This window comes from Bos grunniens, chromosome 6, assembly GCF_055505025.1.
Source record: "Bos grunniens cultivar Pamir isolate PY7600 chromosome 6, Bosgru_T2T1.0, whole genome shotgun sequence".
Lineage (NCBI taxonomy): Eukaryota > Metazoa > Chordata > Mammalia > Artiodactyla > Bovidae > Bos > Bos grunniens.
Window position 1 is genome coordinate 102,424,557 of NC_141170.1, and position 27,441 is coordinate 102,451,997.

A 27,441-nucleotide genomic window follows, 5' to 3' on the forward strand; every position below is an offset into this window, starting at 1 on the left:
GGTGATTACAAAGGCAGAGCATCGGGCAAAAACACAGCAGATGATAATTAAGAAAAGTGCAGCACAAAGTAAGGATTAAATCTGAAAGAAAAATATAAAGAAGCCTTATGTAAAGAACTATATCCAAGAAGGAAGGGGGAATGCAGAGACTGGGCCTTAGCTACTGGTTTTGGGGGGTTTTTTTGTCTTGTCTTTTTTAATAGGTGATCTTCTAGTTGTGTTTTATTAAGTAATAAAAAATAGTATTCTAAAAAAGCATAAGCAATACACAAAACAAAAACACTAACAACAATAAAAGCATCCAAAGTGTCAGAAAATCATTTTTTAAGTAGGAAGATACACATTATCTCAGAGGGATATTTCAAATTCTGTAAGTCTGCTCAGAAGCAACATTATAAACAGGGCAATTATACTGATCAATGTTCAGATTTTCCTTACAATATTGCATGTAAAATTGCATATTTTATTATAAAACTAAGGCAGGAGAAGAAGGGGACAACAGAGGATGAGATGGCTGGATGGCATCACCGACTCGATGGACATGAGTTTGAGTAAACCCCGGGAGTTGGTGATGGACAGGGAGGCCTGGCATGCTGCGATTCATGGGGTCGCAAAGAGTTGGAAACGACTGAGCGACTGACCTGAGCTGCACTGAAGCACATGCGTGTGATAAACCTTTATAGACAGCATTACAGGAGAGCCAGGGAGCTACTAGTTCCAGCAGCAAGTGAGTCCTTACAGTGAAAGCTTCCGAGACAAAATCATTGTCAGTTCCATCAGTGAAATTCGGATCACCGGATATTAAAACATAAGAAAAGTACACAGTGCTCTAATTGGTGATGAGTGAGTTCCCCATCTTCCCCGGGGGCTCAATGGTAAAGTATCCACCTGCAACACAGGAGATGCACAAGACACGGGTTTGATCCCTGGGTCAGAAAGATCCCCTGGACAAGGAAACGGCAACCCACTCCAGTATTCATGCCTGGAGAATCCCACGGACAAAGGAGTCTCATGGGCTACAGTCCATAGGATGGCAAAGAGTCAGACACAACTGAAGCAATTTGGCACTCGCGCACACGTGAGTTCCCCATCATAACTCAAAGCACTCATTTCTCAGAAGTGATTTGAGATCATCCTGTATGAACTTTCTTAACATATTTATTATAATTAGTGTATCTGTATAGCCAAATCAAAATATATCTGAATACACACTCAACAAATCTTTAAATTTTATAAATATTTTAGGATTAAATTGCACTCTAATTCTTTTGCAGAGTTGACTCCACTGTGCTCATTTTTCCTCTACATATGAATCGATCCTCTTTTTCCTATTCATTCCTCCCAGCTCTCTCATTAAGCATCTTCATTAATATATGTATTCATTCTACAAACTTGTTAAGTCATCTAGGAAGAGGTCTTTGTTCTGGAGTTTGTGAGGGAATCAAAGATGAAACCACATGAGTTTTACCTTTAAGAAGCTTATATGAAAAAATCCACATAAATAGTGGAGTAAAAATACTATAATCACTGTAATCAAAAAGAAACAAAAAGAAAACCTAAATAAATGAATAGACCAAATAAACACATACATACAGAGAACAGAGTAGTGATTACCAGAAGGGACGAGAGAGGAAGGGTGAAATGGGTAAGGGGATCAACTGTACAGTGACACATGAAAGCTAAGCTTTCGGTAGTTAACACGCTGTAGTGTGTACAGACGGAGAGGGCAATGGCACCCTACTCCAGTCCTCTTGCCTGGAAAATCCATGGACGGAGGGCCTGGTAGGCTGCAGTCCCTGGGGTTGCTAAGAGTCGGACATGACTGAGCGACTTCACTTTCCCTTTTCACTTTCATGCATTGGAGAAGGCAATGGCAACCCGCTCCAGTGTTCTTGCCTGAAGAGTCCCAGGGACGGGGGAGCCTGGTGGGCTGCCGTCTCTGGGGTCGCACAGAGTCGGACACGACTGAAGCGACTTAGCAGTGTGTACAGAAGTTAAAATACAATGCGGTACAAGCGAAAGTTATAAAATGTTACAAAACCAATGTTACCTCAATTTAAAATGTTTAAGAAACAGAATAGGTGCTCTAAAGTTTCAGATGTTTGTCTGAAACATCAACCCAGCTCTCTGGTGGACAGCTGATTAGCGAGGGGTATGGGAAATAGCCACCAAGCAGCTGTACCATTTTTCAGGGATAAATCCTGATACTTAATGAAGATGAATGTAGGGCAACTAAGCAGTTAAAGCCCTTGATAAGTGCAGAGGCATTGCTTAAGTCAGCACCTGGGCAGAAATTTTCCAATTACTTTTCTGACAGCATTCTTATAAGGAAGACAGCTAGTGGCATGCAATTAACCTTCTGGTTCATGCATGTATTCAGCAACAATTACTGAATGCCCACTGGATGCTGGAAATGGTAGTAAGAACTAGGTATTTTAACCACCTTAACTAATTCATAGGCTTCCCTGGTGGCTCAGTGGAAAAAAAAAAAAAATCCACTTGCCAATGCAGGAGATGCAGAAGATGTGGGTTCAATCCTTGGGTGGGGGAAGATCCCCTGGAGAAGGAAATGGTAACTCACTTCCGTATTCTTGCCTGGAAAATCACATTGACAGAGGAGCCGTGTGGGCTACAGTTCATGAGGTCACAAAAGAGTCAGACATGACTTAGTGACTAAACAACAAACTAATTCATATACATAGTGGAAAATGTTCAGAAATACCTTCCTTACATTCAAATCCAGTCTTGCCTTTAAGAGCCCAGCTCAAATGCCAGCTCCTCTAGAAAGGTTTTCTCGAGTCTCCCAGGCCAAAGTAACAGCTCTTTTCTCTAAATTCTCACAGCATCTTGTTTGGATCTTTTTGATGGGACATGATATTATCCCCCCATTGTAATTATTTCTTCATATCACCTCTTAATAGACTACTGGCTTTTCCCTAGTGGCTCAGATGATAAAGAATCTGTCTGCAATACGGGAGACCTGGGTTTGATCCTCAGGTTTGGAAGATACCCTGGAGAAGGGAATGGCAACCTACTCCAGTATTCTTGCCTGGAAATTCCCATGGACAGAGGAGCCTGGCAGGATACAGTCCACAGGGTCCCAAAGAGTTGGAAACGATTGAGCAACTAACACACAATAAACTACAAGTAACTTGAAGCCAAGAGTCATATCATCTTAACAATCTCATCGTCTTCTTATTCCTCAGGGCATAAGGTAGTTCCTTGCACAATGAATATAATGAGCTACCTTCTGTCCACCCTGGTCCAAAACAAATTATTATATACCTGGGGGAAAAAACATTGTCTTACTCTCTATAGTCAAAAACAATCTCGAGGAATAAACAAAGATTTTATATATGTATGTGTGTGTGTGTATATATATACACATGCAACATAGGAATAACCACAGTTTTAGAGTCTATCACATTTTCAAGATTAAACTTAACCTGTGCATCTACTAAAGAAAGTGTTTATTTAAAAAAATTACCTGTAAAGCAATTATTCTCCCATTAAAAATAAATTTTAAATGATAGAAAAAAATTACCAAAGTAAATATGCATGACCTATTTAAACTTCCTAGGTGAACTGTTTTTAAGTACTTTAGAACATTAATTACACTTGAGTTTTTTAGGCTCATTAAAGCATGCCCAATAAGATTTCTACTGCCCTCTATGCACACAACATTAGTTAGCAAGAAAATTGGGTTACTGTGTGTACTTGAAATATTTTAAATTTATGCTTACTTAGAAATAACCTGTAATTCATATAGTTTGCTAATCCAGGAACATTTCCTTCAATGCCCTAATTAGTGAGAGAAAGCTTAAAATTTTGGAAATATACTGAAACACTTATGGGTTACACCAATTAAGTAAATGGAAGGTGGGAATTAAAACCCACTTTCTTTCTTGAGAATTCACCTGCAATGCTGGAGACCTGGGTTCGATCCCTGGGTTGGGAAGATACCCTGGAGAAGGGAAAGGCTACCCACTTCAGTATTCCGGCCTAGAGAATTTCATGAACTGAATAGTCCATGGGGTCACAAAGAATCGGACATGACTGACTTTCACTTCACTTCTTTCCTGAGAAGCTGTATATGGTATAATGGAAAGAATAATGGGTTGTAAGTTTTAGAGACCTGGATTCTACAACGTGTTATGTGTACATGTGCATATGTTTATATTCTATATGTGAATGTGTATATGCATGTATACACACACACACATATATATAATGTTACATTATGTTGAATATATGTCCCCCTCATTTTAACCAACCATGGATTATAAGCTACATAGAAATTATGTTGTACTCATCTTTCTATCCCCTAAAATGTCTATATAAGTGCCTTGTGCGTGGTAGTTAGTAAATAAATTTTTATTAAATTGAGCTGAATTTAAAGAAATTCCTTTAATAAGCTTGCCTGCTACTACATTTTGATCAACATGCTTGAAAATGAGACACACTGCTCAGCAGTGAGATTTTTCCAACTTTTGACAGGGCTTCCAAATCAATAGATAAATTCACTGAAATAAATTCTGGATGTCTTTTGAGAAGAAAGAAAACAGAAAAAAAAAAATTAACATTTCTTGGGCTTTACCATGCACCAAGCACTGTGCTACGTATTTATGCAGAATTCTCTTCGTTTCAAAAAGCTAATGCAAATATAAAGCCTACAAAAATCTCATTTGTTAGGGATGCCTTGGTGTCACTGGGCAAAGAAAATGCTATCTTTTTTCTACAAGGTGAAATCTGGCAGTTGAACTAATAGAAAAAAAATGTATCTTGTTTAAGTGGGGAAAACACCTCTTCTCAGTGAAAATTTTTACTTAATGGGAGCATTCTGTTACTTGGAGCAAAACAAAACAAAACAAAACAAAAACTTTGATACTTTTCAAGAATTCTGAGCTTAGCCATAATGAAAAATTATTTTGCTCATAAATAGCATCCTTGTAACATCTGAATTCATACATTTCAAGAGTAACTTCATCATATACTACAATTTAATTTAAAAATAAAACTTAAAAAAAAATAAAATAAAATAAAAATAAAACTTAAATCATCAAACCCAAAAAGTGCCATATTGCTAAAACAAACCCAGACTCTATTGAAGTTGAAAATTTGGTGCAAAGCTCACAGGCCTTGTGGTTTGGGTGACTTCCAAATTTATTTTAATTCGTTGCTCCAGAGCCATGGTTCTGCCCAAGGCGCTGTGTCTCTGAACGGGAAACAGGGTGAATATTTGTGGTTGGGAAGGCCATCCAGAGAATTCCTGTGTGCTTCCCCTTCTCTCCCCTCAACTACACTCCCTCCCAAATGAAAACTACTGCTTGCTCATTCATTCAAATAATCTTTATTAATATGTTCTAGACTATTTTTAAAAAATCTTTATACATTTTTTTTGGTTTTCCCCTAAACCAATAAAGCAGAAGTGAGAAGCTGATGAAAAATCAAAACAGCAACATCATATAAATTCCTCTCATTAAAATAATGGATAACTTCAAACTACTGACGCTTTGAGATCTGGCAATCTCAAATATATTAAACTCACAATGAATACTGCATCTGTTATACACTCTAACCAGATTTTTTTTGCTTTGAGTTTTGAATATATCCATTCTGCCCTTATATCTTTACTTAGTTAAAATGGGTATTTTACAGATTTCAAATGACAGTCCAGAAGTAATAACTGGGCTTTAGAATAGAGCAAATCAAGTTCCCACACTGTCTGCTCATCAATGCTAATCTCACCTCCTCCACAGGAATCTGAAGCCTTTCAGAAAAGAGCCATATAGAGAAACTACACAGAGATGGGAACCTGTTAGTCACTGTCCTAAGTATATGACGCATATGCAAAGTACATCATGCAAAATGCCGGTCTGGATGAGGCACAAGCTGGAATCAAGATTGCCAGAAGAAATATCAATAACCTCAGATACACAGATGACACCACCCTTATGGCAAAAAATGAAGAGGAACTAAAGAGCCTCTTGATGAAAGTGAGAGGAGAGTGAAAAAGCTGCCTTAAAATTCAACTTTCAAAAAACTAAGATCATGGCATCTGGTCCCATCACTTCATAGCAAATAGAAGGGGAAACAATGGAAACAGTGAGAGACTTTATTTTCTTGGTCTCAAAATCACTGCAGATGGTGACTGCAGCCATGAAATTAAAAGACACTTGCTCCTTGGAAGAAAAGCTATGACCAACCTAGACAGCATATTAAAAAGCAGACGTTACTTTACTGACAAAGGTCCCTCTAGTCAAAGCTGTGGTTTTTCCAGTAGTCATGTATGGATGTGAAAGTTGGACTATAAAGAAAGCAGAGCACCGAAGAATTGATGCTTTTGAACTGTGGTGCTGGAGAAGACTGTTGAGAGTCCCTTGGACTGCAAGGAGATCCAACCAGTCCATTCTGAAGGAGATCAGTCCTGAGTTCACTGGAAGGACTGATGCTGAAACTCCAATACTTTGGCCACCTGAGGCAAAGAACTCACTCCTTGGAAAACACCCTGATGCTGGGAAAGATTGAAGGTGGGAGGAGAAGGGGACGACAGCGTGTGAGATCGTTGGATGGTATCACCAACTCGATGGACATGAGTTTGAGCAAGCTCTGGGAGTTGGTGATGGACAGGGAAGTCTGGCGTGCTGCAGTCCATTGGGTCTCTAAGAGTCGGACACGACTGAGTGGCAAAACTGAACTGTCCTGTGTGTGTGTGTGTGCATGTGTGTGTTGGTGTATGTATGGTTGTTGGTATTGATCTAACTTAAGCAGGAATGCAAGAGTTTACCACATTGTTTTAAAGTGGCCTTCTGGTAAAGTAAAGTCAAAGTCAAGTCGCTCTCGTGTCCGACTCTTTGCGACCCCATGGACTGTAGCCCGCCAGGCTTCTCCATCCATGGGATTTTCCAGGCAAGAATACTGGAGTGGGTTGCCATTTCCTTCTCCAGCCTTCTGGTACTATATTTCTAATAATTAAAAAAAAAATCAAATTTGATCAACAGCTAAACTGTAAGAGTTCTTTTCTCATTCAGAAAATGTGTAACAGTTATTAATAAATTAATTTTTGCATATCAAATTCACCTTGGGTGAATGTGTACAACTGCAACTATCCTGACCATAAGCGGCTTTTGAGGCATCCTCTCAAACTGGAGTGCAGGTCCTCCAGTGGATGTCAAGGCACAAGGTACCAGAGTGACGGATATTCCTGAAGCATCCATCTCATGTGAATATTTGAGGATAGCTGAATTTTTGTGATCTCAGAAGTCTATAAATACTCCCCCAATTTTTTTCAATTTCTCAGAAGCCTCATTTCTAGACCAGTGTTTGGTTGAAATACTGTTCATGCTTATGGGGCTTTTGTGGTAGAGTGGCAAGAATACTGGGAATTAAGAGACTTAAGTTTGACCTCTGACTTACCACTGTCATTATTGGGCATCCTAGCCAAGTTCCAATCTCTAAACCTCAGTTTCTGCCTCTCTAAAACAATGGGTGTATACTAGATCATACCTAAAACCTCTTCACACTCTATGTTCTGAGATTATTTTTAATATTTTACCCTTGAGATCAGTTTAGTTCAGTTCAGTCAGTCGTGTCCGACTCTTTGCAAGCCCATGGACTGCAGCACGCCAGGCCTCCCTGTCCATTACCAGCCCCTGGAGTTTACTCAAGCTCATGTCCATTGAATCAGTGATGCCATCCAACCATCTCATCCTCTGTTGTCTCCTTCTCCCCTGGCCTTCAATGTTTCCCAGCATCAAGGTCTTTTCCAATCAGTCAGTTCTTCACATCAGGTGGCCAAAGTATTGGACTTTCAGCTTCAGCATCAGTCCTTCCAATGAATATTCAGGACTGATTTCTTTTAGGATGGACTGGTTGGATCTCCTTGCAATCCAAGGAACTCTCAAGAGTCTTCTCCAACACCACAGTTCAAAAGCATTAATTCTTTGGCACTCAGCTTTCTTTATGGTCCAGCTCTCACATCCATACATGACTATTGGAAAAACCATAGCTTTGACTAGACGGACAATTAGAGTTCAAAAAGTTAACTGATTCAGAAAAGAGTCGCTTGTGGGTCATTTTCAAATCCTTAATAAGAACTTACCTAATTTGATCTCAGGGCTTCCCCAGTGGCTCAATAGCAGAGAATTCGCCTGCTATGCAGAAGATGCAGGTTCGATCCCTGAGTTGAAAAATCCCCTGGAAGATGGCATGGAAACCCACTCCAGTACTCTTGCCTGGAGAATCCCATGGACAGAGAAGCCTGGTGGGATACAGTCCATAGGGTCGCAAAGAGATGGAAACAACTAAAGACTGAAGTGACTAAGCACTCATGTAAGTTGAACTCACTGACTGGTTTCCCAGTAGCAAATAGTATTGTCTCACCCATCTGCAAAGATAGTGCTTCCTATTAATCTATGTGCGTCATAGATCCATACTGAGATCCATACTGAGATCCATACTCTTCACAACAGCATTTTCAATCAAATGAAATCCCCATTCTAACCGCTATATAAAAGATCAATCATTGTATCATTCATAACATCTGTATAAATAAAATTTCTAGATACATCAGAGCTGTGGAAATTTCTATATTTCACATATCATGTTCCCACAGCTTGTTTTCAGACTGCACTTAAGCCGATCTGAAGATAAATTTTCACCCATAGTCTGAAATGTAATTTCACATAAAACCAGTTTACGATTCCACCTCTTTGTAGTTCATATCTTATATTTTTTTAGAGTATTAACTCATTCCATGTTTAAAACAGAAAGACAATCACTGTGCTATTAATCCATGAATGATGATAATGTATAGCTTAACATCTGGCAAGCAAAAGAAAATCACAACTATTCCTCCAAAGGTAGGGAGAGCCTCCATCAGGGAAACTTGAACTGAAGGAAAATATTTGAAGAGGAGTAAGGGGAACAAAAGGAGCAAATAGAAGAGGACATCCCTTGTGGTCCAGTGGTTAAGACTCTGCGCTTCTAATGCAGGGAGTGCGCGTTCCATTCCTGGTTGGGGAACTAAGATCCCACATGCCCAGAGCCAAAAAATCTAAAAAAAAAAAAAATTCTTTTAAGGAGCAAATAAAATTTGGTAAGGAACTAGTGTGTTTGGAGCTTTTTCCCTGGATTCATTTAGTACTCATAATAACTGCATAAGGCAGGTATCCTTCCCATTTATAAATGAGCAAATTAAGATCAAAGGCATTGTTTTCCACAGCTACTAATGTGTGGTTGGGACTCAGGCCCAGCACTTCCTCCTTCCATGAGGCCACACTGCCCCTGGATTAAAGGTTAACTGGACAGCATACACATTCTATCATGAAGTGGGCATGTGAAAGTAAAAGAAATGTTTCAGATTGAGGCTTTGAAGACTTTGCACTACAGGAAAAAACTCTGAAGGAGGAATTAGGTAAGACGAAAACCAAGATTTAACAATCGTCACCAGCAGAAAGAAGGAAAAAGAATTTCAAAAGAAGGTTAGTTGAAATGTTAAGTATTCGGAAGGTGGTTAAAGGCGAGGACAGACCACCTCCTAATGAGATCACCATTAGCCGAAGTCAAACAGCTGCAAGTCATCACTGACACCTCGGTCTCCCTTACCAAGCAGTAACAAAGCCCAGTTGAATCCTCCTTTCTGGCACTTCTTTCCCATTCTTCCTGCTCCCTTCCAGTCTCAGGCCCTTATAGTTTCACAGCTGAAAACTGCAGCAGCTTGGTCTCCTGCCTTCCAGTCTGTGTCATTTACACTTCTGAGCTTAATCTCCCTAAAAGACTGTCTGACCATATTACTCTTTGGTATAGAAATCAAAATGGTTTTCTACTAACCACACAACATTCATCCTGATAGTCTTTTCCATTACCCATAGGCATTTTAAATTTAACTGCTCCCATTACACTATACATCTTAAACTCATATGTCAATTACATCTCAATAAAACTGGGAAAAAAATTAAAATTTAAAGAGTTGAAAAAAATAAATAAATATATAACCTATTCCCCAATATAACCCTAGTCAACCTTATGAGCTCTGTGACCATTATACTAGCCATTGGACTTAGTGCAAGTCTATTTGTGCCTCAGTTTATCATCAATGAAATAGGAATAAATAATACTTGCCTCATAATTAAATGGCAACCCACTCCAGTGTTCTTGCCTGGCGAATCCCACGGACGGGGGAGCCTGGTGGGCTGCCGTCTATGGGGTCGCACAGAGTCGGACACAACTGAAGCAACTTAGCAGCAGCAGCAGCAGCCTCATAATTATTTTGAGAATAAAATGAATTTGATGCATATAAAACACTTGAAACAGTGGCTATACTGCTCAATAAGTGCTCAATAAACATTAACAATCATTATTATCATTTTAAATTATTGCTTTTACTACCTTTACAGTCAAATATTATACAACACCACAATATAAATGTAATCTGTAAATCCATAAATAATGATACAAACTATTGTTATAATTATTATCATTTTAAAAATAAAGCAACCAAGGGAGATTTCCTATAAAGACTAGGAGGTAATAAAAACCATAAAAATGTTTAGCAGCCTTATTCCAAAGTATAGTATTTCAACGTATGTTTAACTTCTTAAAGTAAAAAAGAACACTCCTCAAAGCCAAAGTCATTTCATGTTTATTATGCATTACTATTGAGGCTTTTGAACTCTGGTGTTGGAGAAGACTCTTGAGAGTCCCTTGGACTGCAAGGAGATCCAACCAGTCCATTCTGAAGGAGATCAGCCCTGGGATTTCTTTGGAAGGAATGATGCTAAAGCTGAAACTCCAGTCACTTTGGCCACCTCATGCGAAGAGTTGACTCATTGGAAAAGACTCTGATGCTGGGAGGGATTGGGGGCAGGAGGAGAAGGGGACGACAGAGGATGAGATGGCTGGATGGCATCACTGACTCAATGGACGTGAGTCTGAGTGAACTCCGGGAGTTGGTGATGGACAGGGAGGCCTGGCATGCTGCGATTCATGGGGTCGCAAAGAGTTGGACACGACTGAGCGACTGATCTGATCTGATCTGATACTATTGTTCAAGACATGGGGTTCCTCCCAAGACTGTTTAATTTAGTTCATAACTGAGATACAATGACATGAAATAAACAATGCAAGAAGATAAATTATTCGAGGCTACATCAGAGGTCAATATGTTAACACCACAGCAAAGTCTGAGGAAGAAATCACACAGCTAGGATCTGTCAGAAGTGCTTCATGCAGGAGGTGGGAAAGGGGAAAATAAGCAGTGTTCATTGAAGTATACAGGATCTGAGGATCATATGTGATTTAACCATTGAGCATGCATACAAGCTCAGTCATATCCAACTCTTTGCAACCCCATGGACTATACTCCACCAGGCTCTTCTGTCCATGGGATTCCCCAGGCAAGAACACTGGAGTGGGTTGCCATTTCCTCCTCCAGAGGATCTTTTTGACCTAAGGATTGAACCTGCATCTCCTGCATTGCAGGTAGATTCTTTACCATTGAGCTATCTGAGAAGAGTTAACAGTACTATACTATATATTTGAAAGTTGCTAAGAGAATAGATCTTAAAAGTTCTCATCACAAGAAAACAAATTTTTAAAATATTGCTCCTCACAGTATACAGTTTAGTGCTAGACATATTACAAATGCTAAGTAAATACTCCTTGAATGGAATCAGCTTTTACGTATAAAGAAATTAACAGTGTTCTCCTCTAACAGGTGACTTTGCCCACTTGAGCATCTCTGAAGCATCTCTCAAGGTGCTCTTATAGCAAATCATTGATGTAGTAATACTATTTTATTTTAATGTACAGTCATTTTATTTTATATTTTAAAATACAGTAATTTTAAATGTCCTTGGCCTATATTATTTCCCTTTTGTTTTCTCATAACAAGGAACTTTTGATTCCTGTAAGGTGAAGGTCAGCCTGATCTGGATTTCTGGCCTGTACATTTTCAGAGCACTTCTCCCATTTTCCCATACATTTACCTACTCTACTCTTAAAAGCATAGTGTAATGCAAGCTCTAAAACTCCCCCATCCTAGCCATAACCGATTAAAAAAATTATAGCATATAATACAGCATCATTCTATATATCTAAACCACAGTGGGCCAGACAGAGCCATTCTTAGTTCATTAGCAAAAGTTTCTTTTTTTAAAAGTGTCATCCAATTTGCAAAGTGCATATTCCTGCCTTCAGCGTTTATTTGTCAAAAGGGTCATAATTAAGCTCAATCTGGAAAAAATGCTGAGAAAGATATATTTATTTTTAAGTTCTTTATGCACAGTAGCATTTTATTAGAAGGAATGATTTTGGGGCAATTTGTCCATCAAAATCTTTCAGATTAAGGGCAATACTTTTTTTAGTCACAAATTATGAAATCCTTTACAATATATCAGGCAGAGATTTGCTAGAGACATATTTCAAAAGAACACAATAATCAGCCTTAAAAGTAGTAATCTTTTCACTGTATTCATTACTAACCAGTTTTTGATGACTCTGGTTTATGACATAAAGGATGGCATGCTGCTGCTGCTGCTGCTGCTAAGTCGCTTCAGTCGTGTCCAACTCTGTGCGACCCCATGGACTGCAGCCTTCCTGGCTCCTTCGTCCATGGGATTTTCCAGGCAAGAGTACTGGACTGAGTTGCCATTGCCTTCTCCGAAAGGATGGCATACTCAGGTTCAAATACTGGCAATAAGTGGGAGGGAGGTTCAGGAGCGAGGGGACATATGTACACCTATGGCTGATTCATGTTGATGTTTGGCAGAAACCAACACAATTCTGTAAAGCAATTGTCCTTCAATTAAAAAAAAAATAAATTTTAAAAAGTACTAGCAATAAGAATAATTAAAAGATTAGAAAATAAGATACAATATGAAAGAAAGAGGAAAAAAGAAACCTCATATATTGGAGGAAAACAGAAAAACGTGGGAGTAACCTAAGTAGGTGTACAAAGCTCTTAATTTCACCAAAGATAAGAAATCAGTTTATATTACAGCAAAAGAAATTAGTTTAGATATTAGAAAGACATGTCTAATTTGAGGTTTTTTGGTTCCTACAATCCAGCTACAGACTCTGTTTCAACGGAAATTGTTATAAGGTTGATGGATAGATTAATAATCTAACATTGTTTAAAACAAAGTCCTCTCTGCCTCTGGAATTTTATACTATATTCCTGCCTCATTTTCTGTCACTGAGCCATGTGTGTTCTCCCACTTACATTTTCTAAATGTTCTTCTTTCGTGCTACCTTGAGAATGTACTTTGCATAGTAATGAAAAAGCTACTACGTGCTGTGCTGTGCTTAGTCGCTCAGTCCTGTCGATTCTTTGTGACCCTATGGACCGAGCTCCTCTGTCCATGGGGATTCTCCAGGCAAGAATACTGGAGTGGGTTGCCATGCCCTCCTCCAGGGGATCTTCCCAACCCAGAGATCAAACCCAGGTCTCCCACCTTGCAGGCGGAGCCTTTATTGTCTAAGCCACCAGGGAAGTCCAAGAATACTGGAGTGTAGCCTATCCTTTCTTCGGGGGATCTTCCTGACCCAGGAATTAAACCCAGGTCTCCTGCATTGCAGGTGGATTCTTTACCAGCTGAGCTATCAGGGAAGCCCAAGAGCTACTACACTCTACCACTCGCCCCACCCCCCAAAAAAGGCATACCTGAATCATTCATACATTAAATAAACATCTGCTAAGTGTTCTCCATGGGCTATGAGAAACTCTTGAACTTTGGGCACACAACGCTGGGGGAAAAAAGTTCCTTCCTACATGTACTTTAGAATCAAACCATCTTAACATATTATAAAAAAGGATTACAAGTACAGAAAAAATTTTTAAGGACTGCATTCTATGGAATCCAGACAAAAGAACATAAGCAGGAGAACTTAAGCTCCAGGAAGAGAAGAAGGTTTAAGCAGGAGTTGAAGGCTGAGGGAGACCAAGAGTCTCCTGTGACGTCATGGGTAGAGGTTCAGAGGTTGCAAAGGAGCACACAGCATGGGAGAGCAGAAGAGAGTGCTATGTGGCTCAAGGACAGCCAGAAGGGCCCGAGATGAGGGTGGAAGGCGGATGCAGCTCCAGTAGAGGTCCGCCCTGTTCAGATATTTGGACTTGTTTCCAGAGTCACCAGACTCCACTTCAGAAAGACCACTCTGGCTACAGTGTGGAAAACAGACTGGAAGAAAGCAATAACGAAGTAGGGGAAATCAGGCTGTTACCATCACCCAAGGAAAGATATGGGTGGGCAGGACGAGAGTTGCAGCAGAAGCAGCAGAGAAGAACAGACAGATCTGAGACATCTGGGAGGACAGACATGACCCAGTGAACGAAAAATTACAAAGTCAAGAATAGTTCTCAAGAGGTTGGTTTGGACAATGAGCACCATTCACTGAGAAAGGTGCAAAGGGAGGAACAAAGTTGATTTGTATTTATTTATTATTTATTAGGGAATAATAAATTCAGTTCAATCTGCTTTGAGTTTTGAGCTGCCCAACCAGAGATCAGGCTGATCAAGTCTCTCTAAGGAGATTTCAAATGAAATTCAACAACACATGGTTTTCACCTCTGATGTTGAGAAATTAATTAATTGTATTATATTTTAAAGAGACTAACACCACTTTTGTTGAAGGAAGTAAATGTTTTCTAACTTAGAAACACAGTCTTGCTAAAAGACAGGTTAATAGGTACACTATAATTTCTAGTTAATCTACTTATAATGTCTTTTTCTAATAAAGAAAATTGAAAACAAGTCCAGGCTCAAGTCCATGAATCACACTCTTGTTCAGGCATTTTTGACATTTCCAATTTTAACCATGTCACTAAGATGGAAAAATTCATGATTTAGTAAGCTGAGCAGCACTGACTGATCATCCAGTATTTAATTAGAAAATCCTCAGGTTTTCAGGGCAAATCATGAGCTATGTCGGTTCAACTCTCTTATTCAAATCTATTAACCTATCTATTAAAATTTGAGAACTGAGACATTGAAAAATATTCAGCATGGGCTAAAACTTTGGACTAAAGATCATATCTGCAAAAAACACTAGCTGAAAGTCGAAGGAGCAGTTTAAACAGCACCACTTTCTTTAAATAAACTATGCTTTCTCTTTGGTATTTTTTATCGATTAACAGTGATATTTTAATATGTTTTCACTAAGATGACATAATTAAGGCAATAGATACCTATTTTAACATGCATTTTTTTGATGTAATAATAGTATATACTATAAATCATTTGAACTACACAAGGAATTAAAGATATTTAATTTACGAATGAATGTCAGGATTATTCTCCAATACAGCCATTGTTGTGGCCCCATGCTATACACCACCAGACTTTTTAAAATTTCACTTTCAGAATAACTGATCTGCTTTTTCTGATAATCTGCATACTAAATGGCTATTAAAAACAGGCAACATTAAGAAGATAAACACTCAGAAAATCAACCTAAAAAAATTAAAGCATTACATGATGTATCGAATTTTACTGGTATACTCGTTTTCAAAGCACAGAAACTACACAGGAGCCATTTCAGTGAATACAGCCCTTTTTCTGCAGTCCTTTCACATTAACATAAGACGGAGACTCATGCTGGAGAAGACTCTTGAGAGTCCCTTGGACTGCAAGGAGATCCAACCAGTCCATCCTAAAGGAAATTCCTGAATATTCATTGGAAGGACTGATGGTGAAGCTGAAACTCCAATACTTTGACCGCCTGATGTGAAGAGCTGACTCATTGGAAAAGACCCTGATGCTGGGAAAGACTGAAGGCAGGAGGAGAAGGGGACGACAGAGGATGAGATGGTTGGATGGCATCACCAACTCAATGGACAGGCGTTTGAGCAAACTCCGGGAGATGGTGAGGGACAGAGAGGCCTGGCATGCTGCGATTCATGGGGTCACAAAGAGCTGGACACAACTGAGCAACTAAACAACAACATATTAACATAATTCTTTTCAACAGTCCTCTTCTCCCAGGTGCTCTTTTATTCCCTATGCATCCTTCCTGATACTAACAGTACCTCCAAATATTTACTTTGCTAAAGTTTTCTTTTTTTAATAGTCTCTTATGGTAATAAGTATACATGCTTGCCTGTTGAGTCACTTCAGTCACGTCCAACTCTTTGCAACCCTATGGACTGTAGCCCACCAGGCTTCTCTGTCCATGGGATTCTCCAGGCAAGAATACTGGAGTGGTTTGCCATGCCCTCCTTCAGGCGATCTTCCCAATACAGGGACTGAACCCATGTCTCCTGTGGCTCCTGCACTGCAGGTGGATTCTTTACTGCTGAGCCACTGGGGAAGCTCCCAATAGGTATAATAGTTAAGAAGTATAAGCTTGGACTCCATAATAACTAAGAACTAAGCTCCGGGAGTTGGACAGGGAAGCCTGGCATGCTGCAGTCCATGGGGTTGCAGAGTTGGATAAGACTGAGTGACTGAACCGAACTGAACCTCCATTTTAAAAAGTACCTGATATGTGAAAGTTATTTAGCCTCCTGGGGGGCTCATTTATCCCATCTACAAAATTGGGCTAATAGGTTATTGTAAGGATTAACTGAGATATGTGAAAAATACTTAATGCTTGATACTTGGTATAAAGCGTATCAGCTAATACTTTTATTATTTTCTGGAAGGCTATGGAAGAGCAGCTAAGGAAGCTACTCTTATTCTCTAGAAATAAAGAGGCAAAGATAAATGACCTTCAGAAACATGCATAAAAATGGGATATATCAAAGAAAGAATGCTAATAACCGAGTTTATGCTTTAAGCATAACATCCAATATCCTAAAAACTCCCCATTCACCTCAAAATATACTTTATAGATTGCTTTCGTTGTTGGCACTAGGTTTGTCGAGATAAAGAAGCCAGGAAAGAATATGTTAATAATCTAGGGCGAACCTTCAAAACTAAATGGGTGCCTCCTGACCAGTCAGCACGACCTCCTCAGTACATAATGTTTACACCCATTTACTAGTAAATACCAACTTTTAGTTACATATTTTTGGGAATTCCCTTGCAGTCCAGTGGTTAGAACTTGGTGCTTTCATTGCCGTGGGCCCAGCGGTGTGCACCCCCCTCCCCAAAAGAGGTATTCTCTGAGGCGGAAAAAAAGACAAATAAATGAGTATTCACTGTAGAAGACAGGGTAAAGATTATTCTCAGCCACAGGAAAAGTGACATAAAAATATAGACACAAATCTTTTTCTGTACAGTTGAATTGCATGTTTGTTCAAGTGAAAAACAAGTAGTAATTTTGGTTATAAACTGAACCCAGGACTTTCATTGTGTCAGCCTTTTGGGAGTTCTTTGAGAGCCTTCACTATTGTATTTCAAGCTTATTCTGCATTATGTCTTAATTAGATTAAACTACATCACTTGAATCTGAGATCATCCTAAATCACATGATGGAAAAGCTAATGAACCCAAATGCTGAGCTACAGCTCTTAAAATCAGTGGGAAACATCTACAGAGTTTTTGATGGGTTTATAAAAACTGTCCTTTTAGTCACCTTTCCAAATACACTATCAGAAACCTCCATTTATCTAGCCCTACTGGTAGCAAATACAAGCCCAAGCTCTCATTCCTATGACTGACAAAATAAGAGAGCGTAATACATCTGCTTAAATCCCATATTTACCCATTATTTGAATAAAAGTTTTCCAAACACACAAAAGTTCTTTTCACATTCAAAACATTAAATGTTCTTTACTATTCAATTGTATTTATAAGGATCTAAAAATGAAAAAAAAAAAAACTCAAAGAAACTAGGAAATAAGCCAACTTTTTAAAAATATTCAATGTCCCTGATCAAGTTAAACAAAACTCCATTGTCAGTTTTCAGCATAATAGTCAAACAAAAAAATTTCACACTTCATATTTTTTTTTAAATTTAGTCAGTACAGCTTTGTATATGTCCTTTATGAATAACACAGTACAAAACTACCCAAAAGACCTTTAATCAAATTAGACTTTATCTGAGGTTTGGATTTAGCTCATATTGTCTATTTATGACATCCATTCATCAAGATTATTTTGTTAGTATGGAAAAATTGTAAGAGAGATTATCTGGGAGAAAGAAATCTAAAACTTTAAAATGCCGAATTTAAGTTACCATAAAATTTGGACTATAAGTAAATCATCATACTGACGGAAATTCATCTTTAAACATTTTTTAAAAGGTATGAATATCTGCAGTGTATTACAAACACAACACTGTTTGAACAAAGCTCAATTATTTTCACCACAGGTAATAGCATATGCATGAAGAGACTGGAGTGACCAAAGGATGTCTATCTGCAGCTATTTGAACTTTTTTCCCATTGTTTTTTCTTTTCAAGAAACTGTTACAATTAGGGTAGGTACTTATGCACATTTAATCACAAGGTTCGTATATACTTTATGTTGCAAACTACTGCTGTTGTGAGGTCCTAAGTGGTGACTACTGTCCTAATAAAGCATATGGAACATACATGAACCAAAAAGGTGACAGTGACAGTCGCTCAGTCGTATCTGACTCTTTACGACCCCATGGATGTAGCCTAGAAGGCTCCTCTGTCCATGGAATTCTCCAGGCAAGAATGCTGGAGTAGGTAGCCATTCCCTTCTCCAGGGAATCTTCCTGAGCCAGGGATCGAACCTGGGTCTCCTACACTGCAGGCAGATTCTTTACCGTCTGAGCCATGAAGGAATACTTGCATGCATAAGCCACCTCTGGAAAGATTATGCAAGAAATAGGCTACTGTGATGTCTTCTGGAGAAAAGAGCAGATTTTTAGGAAAAAAATACTTCTTTTATCTTTATATTCTTATACAATGAACCTGGGTAACTCCTTCAAAAATAAACTATTCTGAAATGAAATAAGTGGAGCCAAAGACATGCACAAATTTAATACTGTTTAAGTTTATGGAACAGAAAAAGATTAAAAGTCAGTCATGATAACCTAGTATGTATGAACCAGAAAAGGGATTTGCTAAATGGGACTACTTCCACTGCTCAGGAGGGCAAATCCATACATCCAGGCCTCAGCACAAGGCTGGCCTCAGAGCATGAGTTGGCTTAACAGAAGGTACCCAGTCTCTGAGACCTGACGGCACCCCTTGTTAAGGAGACCGCCTCCTCTTGGTTCCCTCCTTCATGGTGACTCACCATGTTGCCCCTTCACCATCCACATAAATCTGTAGAGAATTAAGGGGGAGGACCCTCTCCTGGAACCTTCCCCCAGAGGATGCAGTCTAGCCTGCTTCATGACACTCAGGCATTTAGAGCTACTTCTCCAACTCTTCCCAGTTGGTGCAGTGGTAAAGAATCCATGTGCCAATGCAGGAGACACGGGTTCAGTCCCTGGGTTGGAAAGATCCCCTGGCATAGGAAATAGCAACTAGCTCCAGTATTCTGCCTGGAAAATTCCACAGGTACAGTCCATGGAGTATCCAAAGAGTTGAACATGACTGAGCACACACACACACACACTCCACTCTTGACCTTTTTCTTAGTTTTCCCTGTTTACTATTTATACTACACAACACCAATGGTTTACGTGAGCAGGCCCTTCTTGCACAAAATTACACTAGTTCATTTACTTGGTAAATATTTACCGAGACTCTGCCATGTGTCAGGCTAAGTGTTAGGCGCTGAAAATTTTATGGAATGTAATTCTTTCAATAAAAACTAGAATTTAAAGACCAGAGGCTTCTACGACTTAGCCACCAAAATTATTCTATTCCATTTATTTAACACCTTCCTGTGTGACAGCATGATGCTAGATGCCTACTATACTTTGTTCCTAATTCTTAATGGATGTTAGCATTTCTATTTTATGAATGAGAAAACTGAGGCTGGATGGATTTCAGTCATGTGCCCAAGGTCAAACAGTTGGTAAGTTTGAGCATCAGAGCCAGTTCTATCTGGTTCCAAAGCCTACGTTCACTCACTGGCTACACCACTGCTGCCTCCGTGAAAAATAATCAAGTTTCTTGTTTGCATTAATTTAGAATATAGTGCCATTTTCTTTTCCATTTATTATTTTTACTCAAAAACACTTAAATGCAAAATTCCTAACAACATAGAAGAGCAGAAGCTAAAATGTAAATTTAATGAAGGCAAATAAAATAATGCTGGCTGTTAAAAAAAGCTGGGAGAGAAAATGCCAAATTTTATAGTGCACTACATTCTATAAAATAGAACCTAACTGAAATTGACATCACTTCCTCTGGCCTTCTTCACCCTTTGGCCTTAAATAAGTGGCTATTAAAGAGAATAGTCTTTCTTTCGCTAAAATAAATTAAGTGAATATAGCTCCTTCATTCGTGTGATGAAACACCCCCAGGAGGCCAACTATGTCAACTTCTACCCTGTCTTCACAGTCATGTGAAAATCCCATCTACCATCTTGGATTTGGTCTTTAGAGGCCTAAATTTTCAAAGACTCTGTAATTCATTGTATTAAATATTATTGAATACCAGTTACATGCTATGAACTGTGCAAAAGAGAAATTTGACCAGCACCTTTCCAGGGAATTCTTTATGTAAAAAACTTCAACCCTGGACACCACAGTTATTTTTCATACTGATGAGTTCCTTTTTACTTCAAATTTTAAGATGTGACTTAGAACCTGGGGAGAAAGCATATAATTTTTATAGTGTTCATGCTAAACTTTTTCAAAGAATCAGCAGGGGTAGGGGGAGGGAAACTAAATCCTTCCAAAATTCCACCAATGTTTTCATTGTAAAGACTTTTTCTCTGAAAGTCTTCACTTAGCATGCAGGGCATTTTTGTAAATTTTTGAAAAGTTGGGTTAAGAATCAAGAAGCCTCTTTCCAATTGTATCACAGTGAAATCATGGAGGGGGCTGAAGTTTTTCTTTAATGTGTGGAACAGTGTGCAAATGAAACACCACTTCCTACATGTCATTATTAAAATATATCACATTGTTACTCTCCTTCAGTTCAGTTCAGTTCAGTGGCTCAGTCGTGTCCAATTCTTTGCAACCCCATGAATTGCAGCATGCCAGGCCTCCCTGTCCGTCACCAACTCCTGGAGTTCACTCAGACTCACGTCCATCGAGTCAGTGATGCCATCCAGCCATCTCATCCTCTGTCGTCCCCTTCTCCTCCTGCCCCCAATCCCTCCCAGCATCAGAGTCTTTTCCAATGAGTCAACTGCATGAGGTAGCCAAAGTACTGGAGTTTCCTCTCCTTAAATGGCCAAATTTTAAGCAAGTATATACTTTGGAAATAATTTAATCCAACTCCATAATTTAAAGGATATAGAAACTAAGGTAATCATGACAGCATTATCTACGATTAGCCAAAAAATCTTTTTTGTAACCTGAGTTCATTGATAGTTGTGTTACCCAACTCTTCATAAAGCTCTTTGAAAGCAGAGATTCTCCAGCAAATGCTCACTGAGTATACACTATGAGAGATGCACTGTGTAGGGTAGACAGGCCCCCAAATAAATAACTGAGATGTGAAGAAGTATTCCTATGAGAGCAATCTATCGAAATCCTCAATAGAGGTTCTAACTATGCCTGGAAGACTTGGGGGGAGGCATGTCACCTGGATTGACATTTGAGCAGGTTTTGAAGCATAAGCAGGCAGAGATTAATAGAGAACACTGCAGGCAAAAATAAGAAAGCAAAGACACAAAGTAGAAACCAGCATATCTGAGGGAATGAAGACTATAAGCACGGTGTCAAGTGGGCTTCATCCTAAAAGCAATGGGGAGGGCTCTCCTGGTGGCTCAGTGGTAAAGAGTCCATGTGCCAGTGCTGGAGACACGGGTGCAATCCCTGACCTGAGAAGATCCCAAGGCCTTGGAGCAACTAAGACCGTGTGCCACAGCTATTGAGTCTGTGCTCAATAGAGCACAGAGTGCTCTGGGAGTGGCAGCTACTGAAGTCCATGCGCCCAAGAGCCTGTGCTCCAAAAAAAGAGCGTGGCCTTCCCACTCACTGAAACTAGAGAAAAATATCAGAGCAGCAACGAAGGCCTAGCACAACCAAAAATAAATAAAGTAAAATTATTTTAAAAGCATGGTGAGTGAATGGAGATATTTAAGCATGACATAAGACTTGCATTTTAGAAATGTCCTCACACGGCCTTTTGAAGAACCACCAGAGGTAGAGATGTAAGGGATTGGGTAATATCTGAACTAAGTTCCAGACAGAGAAGATCAAGAGACATTAGATGCCACACATTGGATTGCTTCCTTTGTAACCCCACCCAGCTCAGCAAAATACTCCAATCTCACCAGAGTCTCAATTAATACAAAAAGAAAGATTATTATAATTGTCTGAATTACTAAGTCAGTACTTTGGAAGTCACTAAGTCACCAAATTGGAAGACTAAGTCTTCCAACAAAAAGTAATGAGATTTTTAAAAAGCATGAGTTGATTGTGTAAGAAATATATCCCCAGATTTTTATTGAACTAAATGCTAATAATTGAAATTTCAAATTTACCTCAAATTTGCCAAGTACCACATAGAATCTTATATAGTCTTATGGAAGAACCAAATTGGCACTGAACTACATCAGCAAATTGGGCTGCTTAAAAATCATTAATATACAGAAAATGAATGTAACTTTTGCATTTCTTACTTGCCAGAAGATAATAATACACCAAGTTCTCAAAATAATGTGTTTTCATATGATTATTACTTCTGAATAGATGTAATTAGTTGATTGAAAGCAATTATGTTTGACCCAATGGTTTCTAATAGCATCAAAGGTACTAATGGCCACCTGTCTCGGTGTGTCAGCAATCCTATTTTAAGGAAATTATTACTCTGTGCTTAAGCAGAAGACCCATCCTAGCAATCAGAAAAAGAAAAGGTTGATACCTCCAACTTGGACAAGTGTGGCATTACCTGTGGGTCTTGGTTTTCTTCTGTGCAAATTGTGATAATAATGCCTGTCATACCTGCTGTCCAGGTTGCTGTAGAGATCAAATGAGTGTAAAAACAAAGAATTTTTAAAGGACATTTCTCCTTTACACGGTGAAACACAGGATTACCGGACACACAGACGCAAATCCTCTTTCCTCCTGATAGCACATACAATCAGTACCACTCACCTTAGAAATCAGTCATGTATCATGCGATGCTCCTTTGTATTTATATTACACAATCTCCAATCTGTCAAAGTATATTTTATTTTCCTATCAATCAGATGTTTTATTTTTTCAATTTGAAAAAAAGTTGACAATCAAAACTCAATTCAAAATCTGCTTTTCTGGTTCTTTAATTTAAAAACACCTTAATTTTCTGTGTAAAGATTATTTTCATCTCAAATTTCCAATTTTGGATATAACAGAAAGAGATGAAAAGAAAAATACACAATTTAATAAGATTCTAATAAATTAAACCGATATTATTCTTTTTAGCTTTAGACTGGTTTACAGAGGGAGAAGTCATTTCCACAGATTAATTGGAAATTAATTAATAAATTAATTAATCATTTAGTGAATTTATATAAAATTCTTTCATCTAATATTTTACATTAATATTGTTGAATATGTAGGAAATATGCCAAGTCCTAAGGGACAGAAGCAATCGCATAAAAATGCTAGAAATTATCTTTCCAATTAATGTCTATTAAAACAAATAATCTAAGAATTCAAAGAAATATACAAAGCTATCTCTTTCTTTGTAAAGCTAAATTAAGTATTTAGGACACTTGAAAGTATAAATGGAAAACCATATTCTATGTATAACTGAAAAATTATGACTAAATTCAACAATTAAAACTGGTATAATAGATATTTAAGTAGCTTGGTATAGTACATGTGGTTATGATACTTAAAATTGTCTAGAAATAATATACTGTGTATCTTATATAATACACAGATGATTAACTTTCTCTATGAAAATTTTCAGCATGCATTAACACAATAAAAACCATTGACTATATTTTACCACAAATAATTGAGACCCAGAGTTATTGATTGCTGAACTTTCCTTTGACTGTGTTTAAAATACATTAGTTTTTACATGGAAGGTACATGTATACACAATGACCCTCTTTATGGAGCCAGTGTTTTACTAAATCCCTTTTTGTCCCTCTACAAAAGGGCAGGCTTAGCCTACCGACAAAACAGCTGAAAAGAACAGCAGCAACGAGTAAATGTCCCCCTGCTGGGTCTATAAAAAGTGTCCGTTCCCGTCATGAAGAAGGCGGGCATGTAACATGGTTAGGAGCAAGTACTGGAGCTATTGTGCATTGTGTATGATCTCGAGTAGAGAAAACCATCTGTCCTTTTGCCCTGAAAAAGGACCCCCTGTGAGCCTCTTCTCATGGGCCATTACAGCTTCCGTCAACCCTAACACTGCACAGGCTTTGAACTGATGTCTGTCTGTCACAAAAGTTCATCACTGACCACTTTTCCCCAGAGGTTTCATGGGGTTTTAGGCTGAAGTGACCAACCACGACCTAACAAAAAGATTAGTGTGTCTGGACATAAAGCAAGATAGAGATATGAGGGACCCTCTTTGTAACATCCTGCCACACAGAATAGAAAACAGTGGATGTAGTCAACTACAGAATATGCAGAAGCGCCCGAGGGAGAAGAAAAGAGGATTTGGAAAGGGACTCTGTCTTCCCTTGGAAACAAGTGCTCTTTACTGCCAACAGGCATTTTCCCGAAGAGTTGTAATAATTCTGTCTCTTTATATAAGAAATATTACCAGAAATGACAATTTCATTCAACCTCAGGCAAAATGAAGAATAGAGTGCAATGTTAGGTTTCTCTCTGTAAAGTTTTATTTTAGAAGGCAATCATTGGTAGAGCTATAGAATTATAACAGGCCCTGGGGTTTGTCTACACACCACCCTGCTGCCAAAGCGGTAAACACCTTCCTACAAAACCTCTGACAGGAAGCCATGTGAGGGTCCTCTCTCAGCCTCCCTCCTCTGGGCAAATGCCCATACACTGTCCAGTGTTAACCTCAAAGACAATATCTTCTCTAGTCTTCCCTGGCTCACTCTTCTCTGCTTACACTGCTCTCACAGAACTGATAACATTTAACTATGCTTATTACACGTGTCTCTTTTTACTAGACGATAAGCCCTCAAGGATAAAGGGGCTTCCCTGGTAGCTCAGCTGGTAAAGAATCCTCCTACAAAGCAGGAGACCCAGGTTCAATTCCTGGGTCAGGAAGATCCCCTGGAGAAGGGATAAGCTACCCACTCCAGTATTCTTGGGCTTCCCTGGTGGCTCAGCTGATAAAGAATCCACCTGCAGTGCAAGAGACCTGGGTTCAATCCCTGGGTTGGGAAGATCCCCTGAAGAAGAGAAAAGCTACTCACTCCAATATTCTGGCCTGGAGAAATCCATGGACTGTATAGACCCTGAGGTCCCAAAGAGTCGGACATGACTGAGCAAATTTCACCTTCACTTTACAAAGATAAAGATTATGTCATATTATTGTATATACCTAAGACAGTGCTTGACACATAGTAGGCAATTAATAACTATTTTCACTGTCATTCTTGAAGTGTCCCCATGATAGACAGCCCACCACAGCAAAAGGAAGCCACTTTTTAAAAACTGAAATGTAGTTAATTTACAGTGTTGTGTTAGAAAGGAAGCCATTTTTAAACAAGAACGTTGTTGGGAGTGGAGTAGGTACCAAGATTTATCCCTGTTAACTTCTTCCCAGATCCAAGTTCTGCTCTGCAGTTCTAAGCAGACATGGTCCACCACACATCTGACAATAGCCACCCTGCTTCCTTAACATCACTACCATCTCTAGCTCTTGTCTTTTTCAAGCTAAGTGTTCCTATTTTCTTCTGCTGTTATTCCTTTAAGATAAATTTCAGATGTTAAAAAATATATTTTTTTGATGTCTTTCATCCTCATTGCCTTTCATCTCTCTAGAACTGCTCTCATTTGTCAGTATTTCCTTCAAAACTAAACAAAATACTACATGCATGGTTCTGTCTGTGCATCACACAGGGAAACTGCTACCTACTTGTCCCAGGCACAAGTTACAAATGCAGCCTTGTATGTTCCTCTTCACCTTCTCCTTCCGCCTGTGCTTCTGAAAGGGATGATTGAAAACTTCAGTGGGATTAGCACCTCTGTTTTCTCCATGAAAATATATTTTACCAACCAGACAGGAAACCCCTGTGTAAAGTCCGTCATCATTCACACGTTTATACTAATTTCTAAAAAGCCTCAAATAAGCAGTTGCTTCGAGTAATTAGCCTGATTGAAAGACAAGAGGCAGGAGTGGGGCAAGAGAGGGAGGAAGGAAAATCTTACTGATTTCTCCAGTTTTGAAAGAGAATTTCTTCTCAAAGTTTGTAGCAACTAATTTGGATTTTTCCTGTAATAAATATCAGAACAATGTCCCAAGAAAATCTGGCTTCCTACACTTCAATAACAAATAAGAGTCTTTATTGAAAATATTAACACATAGTTCACAGAGAAAGTTCACTTAGTAGTAAATATCAATGCCTTGGAAGTCTTTCATAGAACTGAGATCATTTCCATGTATCTGATTCTGTTAGGGGAAGCACACTGACTTAAACCGCCCACCCTGGCCAAGCCCTTTAGTAACCATTCGCGTGAGTTGTTTTATGACATGAGATCCTGGTAAGGAATACGGAACTAATAAGCCACCACCAGCCGGAAGAGTTCGGGAAAGGTCAAAAGGAGACACCGCGTGTCCGTCCACTTTCCAGAATCCCTCTCGCTAGCATCCATCTTGGCTGGGCGATGCGTGCGCCACCAGGAAAGACTCTAAATTAGAATGATTGGCCAAAGACAACCCAGAAACTAATCCCATCACCATAAAACCCGAGACTGCGAGCCACATGGCAGATCAGTTCTCCTGGGTTCCCTTACCCTACTGCTCTCCACCCGGGTGCTGTTTCCCAATAAAATCTCTTGCTTTGTCAGCACATGTGTCTCCTCGGACAATTCATTTCCAAGTGTTAGACAAGAGCCCAGTTTAGGGCCCTGGAAGGGGTCCCCTTTCCTGCAACAATTCTACTTCTTGCAGTTCAATATTAGTTTTTCTGGCCCAATTAATATATCTTATTATCATTATGTTACACCATGACTTGCATGTGAGTATTTTCTAAACTCAATATGTGCTGTTATTTTAATGAACTTGAGTTGAATCAGCACATCAATCCAGGCCACCTCTCTGCAAACACAATAATAGAACTTGATCTATTCATTTTCAAACCCATTATAGTCTACTAGTCAGACAGCATGCAACTATGGAACTTTATAAATGTACAATGATTATATCTTCTGTCTAGCATTCATATTTCATATATTTTTAAATGGTATACTGAAATAAATATTTGGCAGCTTCATCAAAGAAAAAGGCTAGATGCCTTAAACTATATATTTTTTTAAATTTAGTCCTATAGTTTCTTGAGAAATGTTTTTTATGTTCTTCCTATGAAAGCTATTTTATAAATC

General features: G+C 38.8%; 1 protein-coding gene across 1 annotated transcript in view; it reads right to left on the reverse strand.

The window, feature by feature from the left end:
- COL25A1 (collagen type XXV alpha 1 chain) overlaps positions 1-27,441 on the reverse strand; it is a 503,765-nt gene that overhangs the window by 449,845 nt on the left and 26,479 nt on the right. The window lies entirely within an intron of this gene.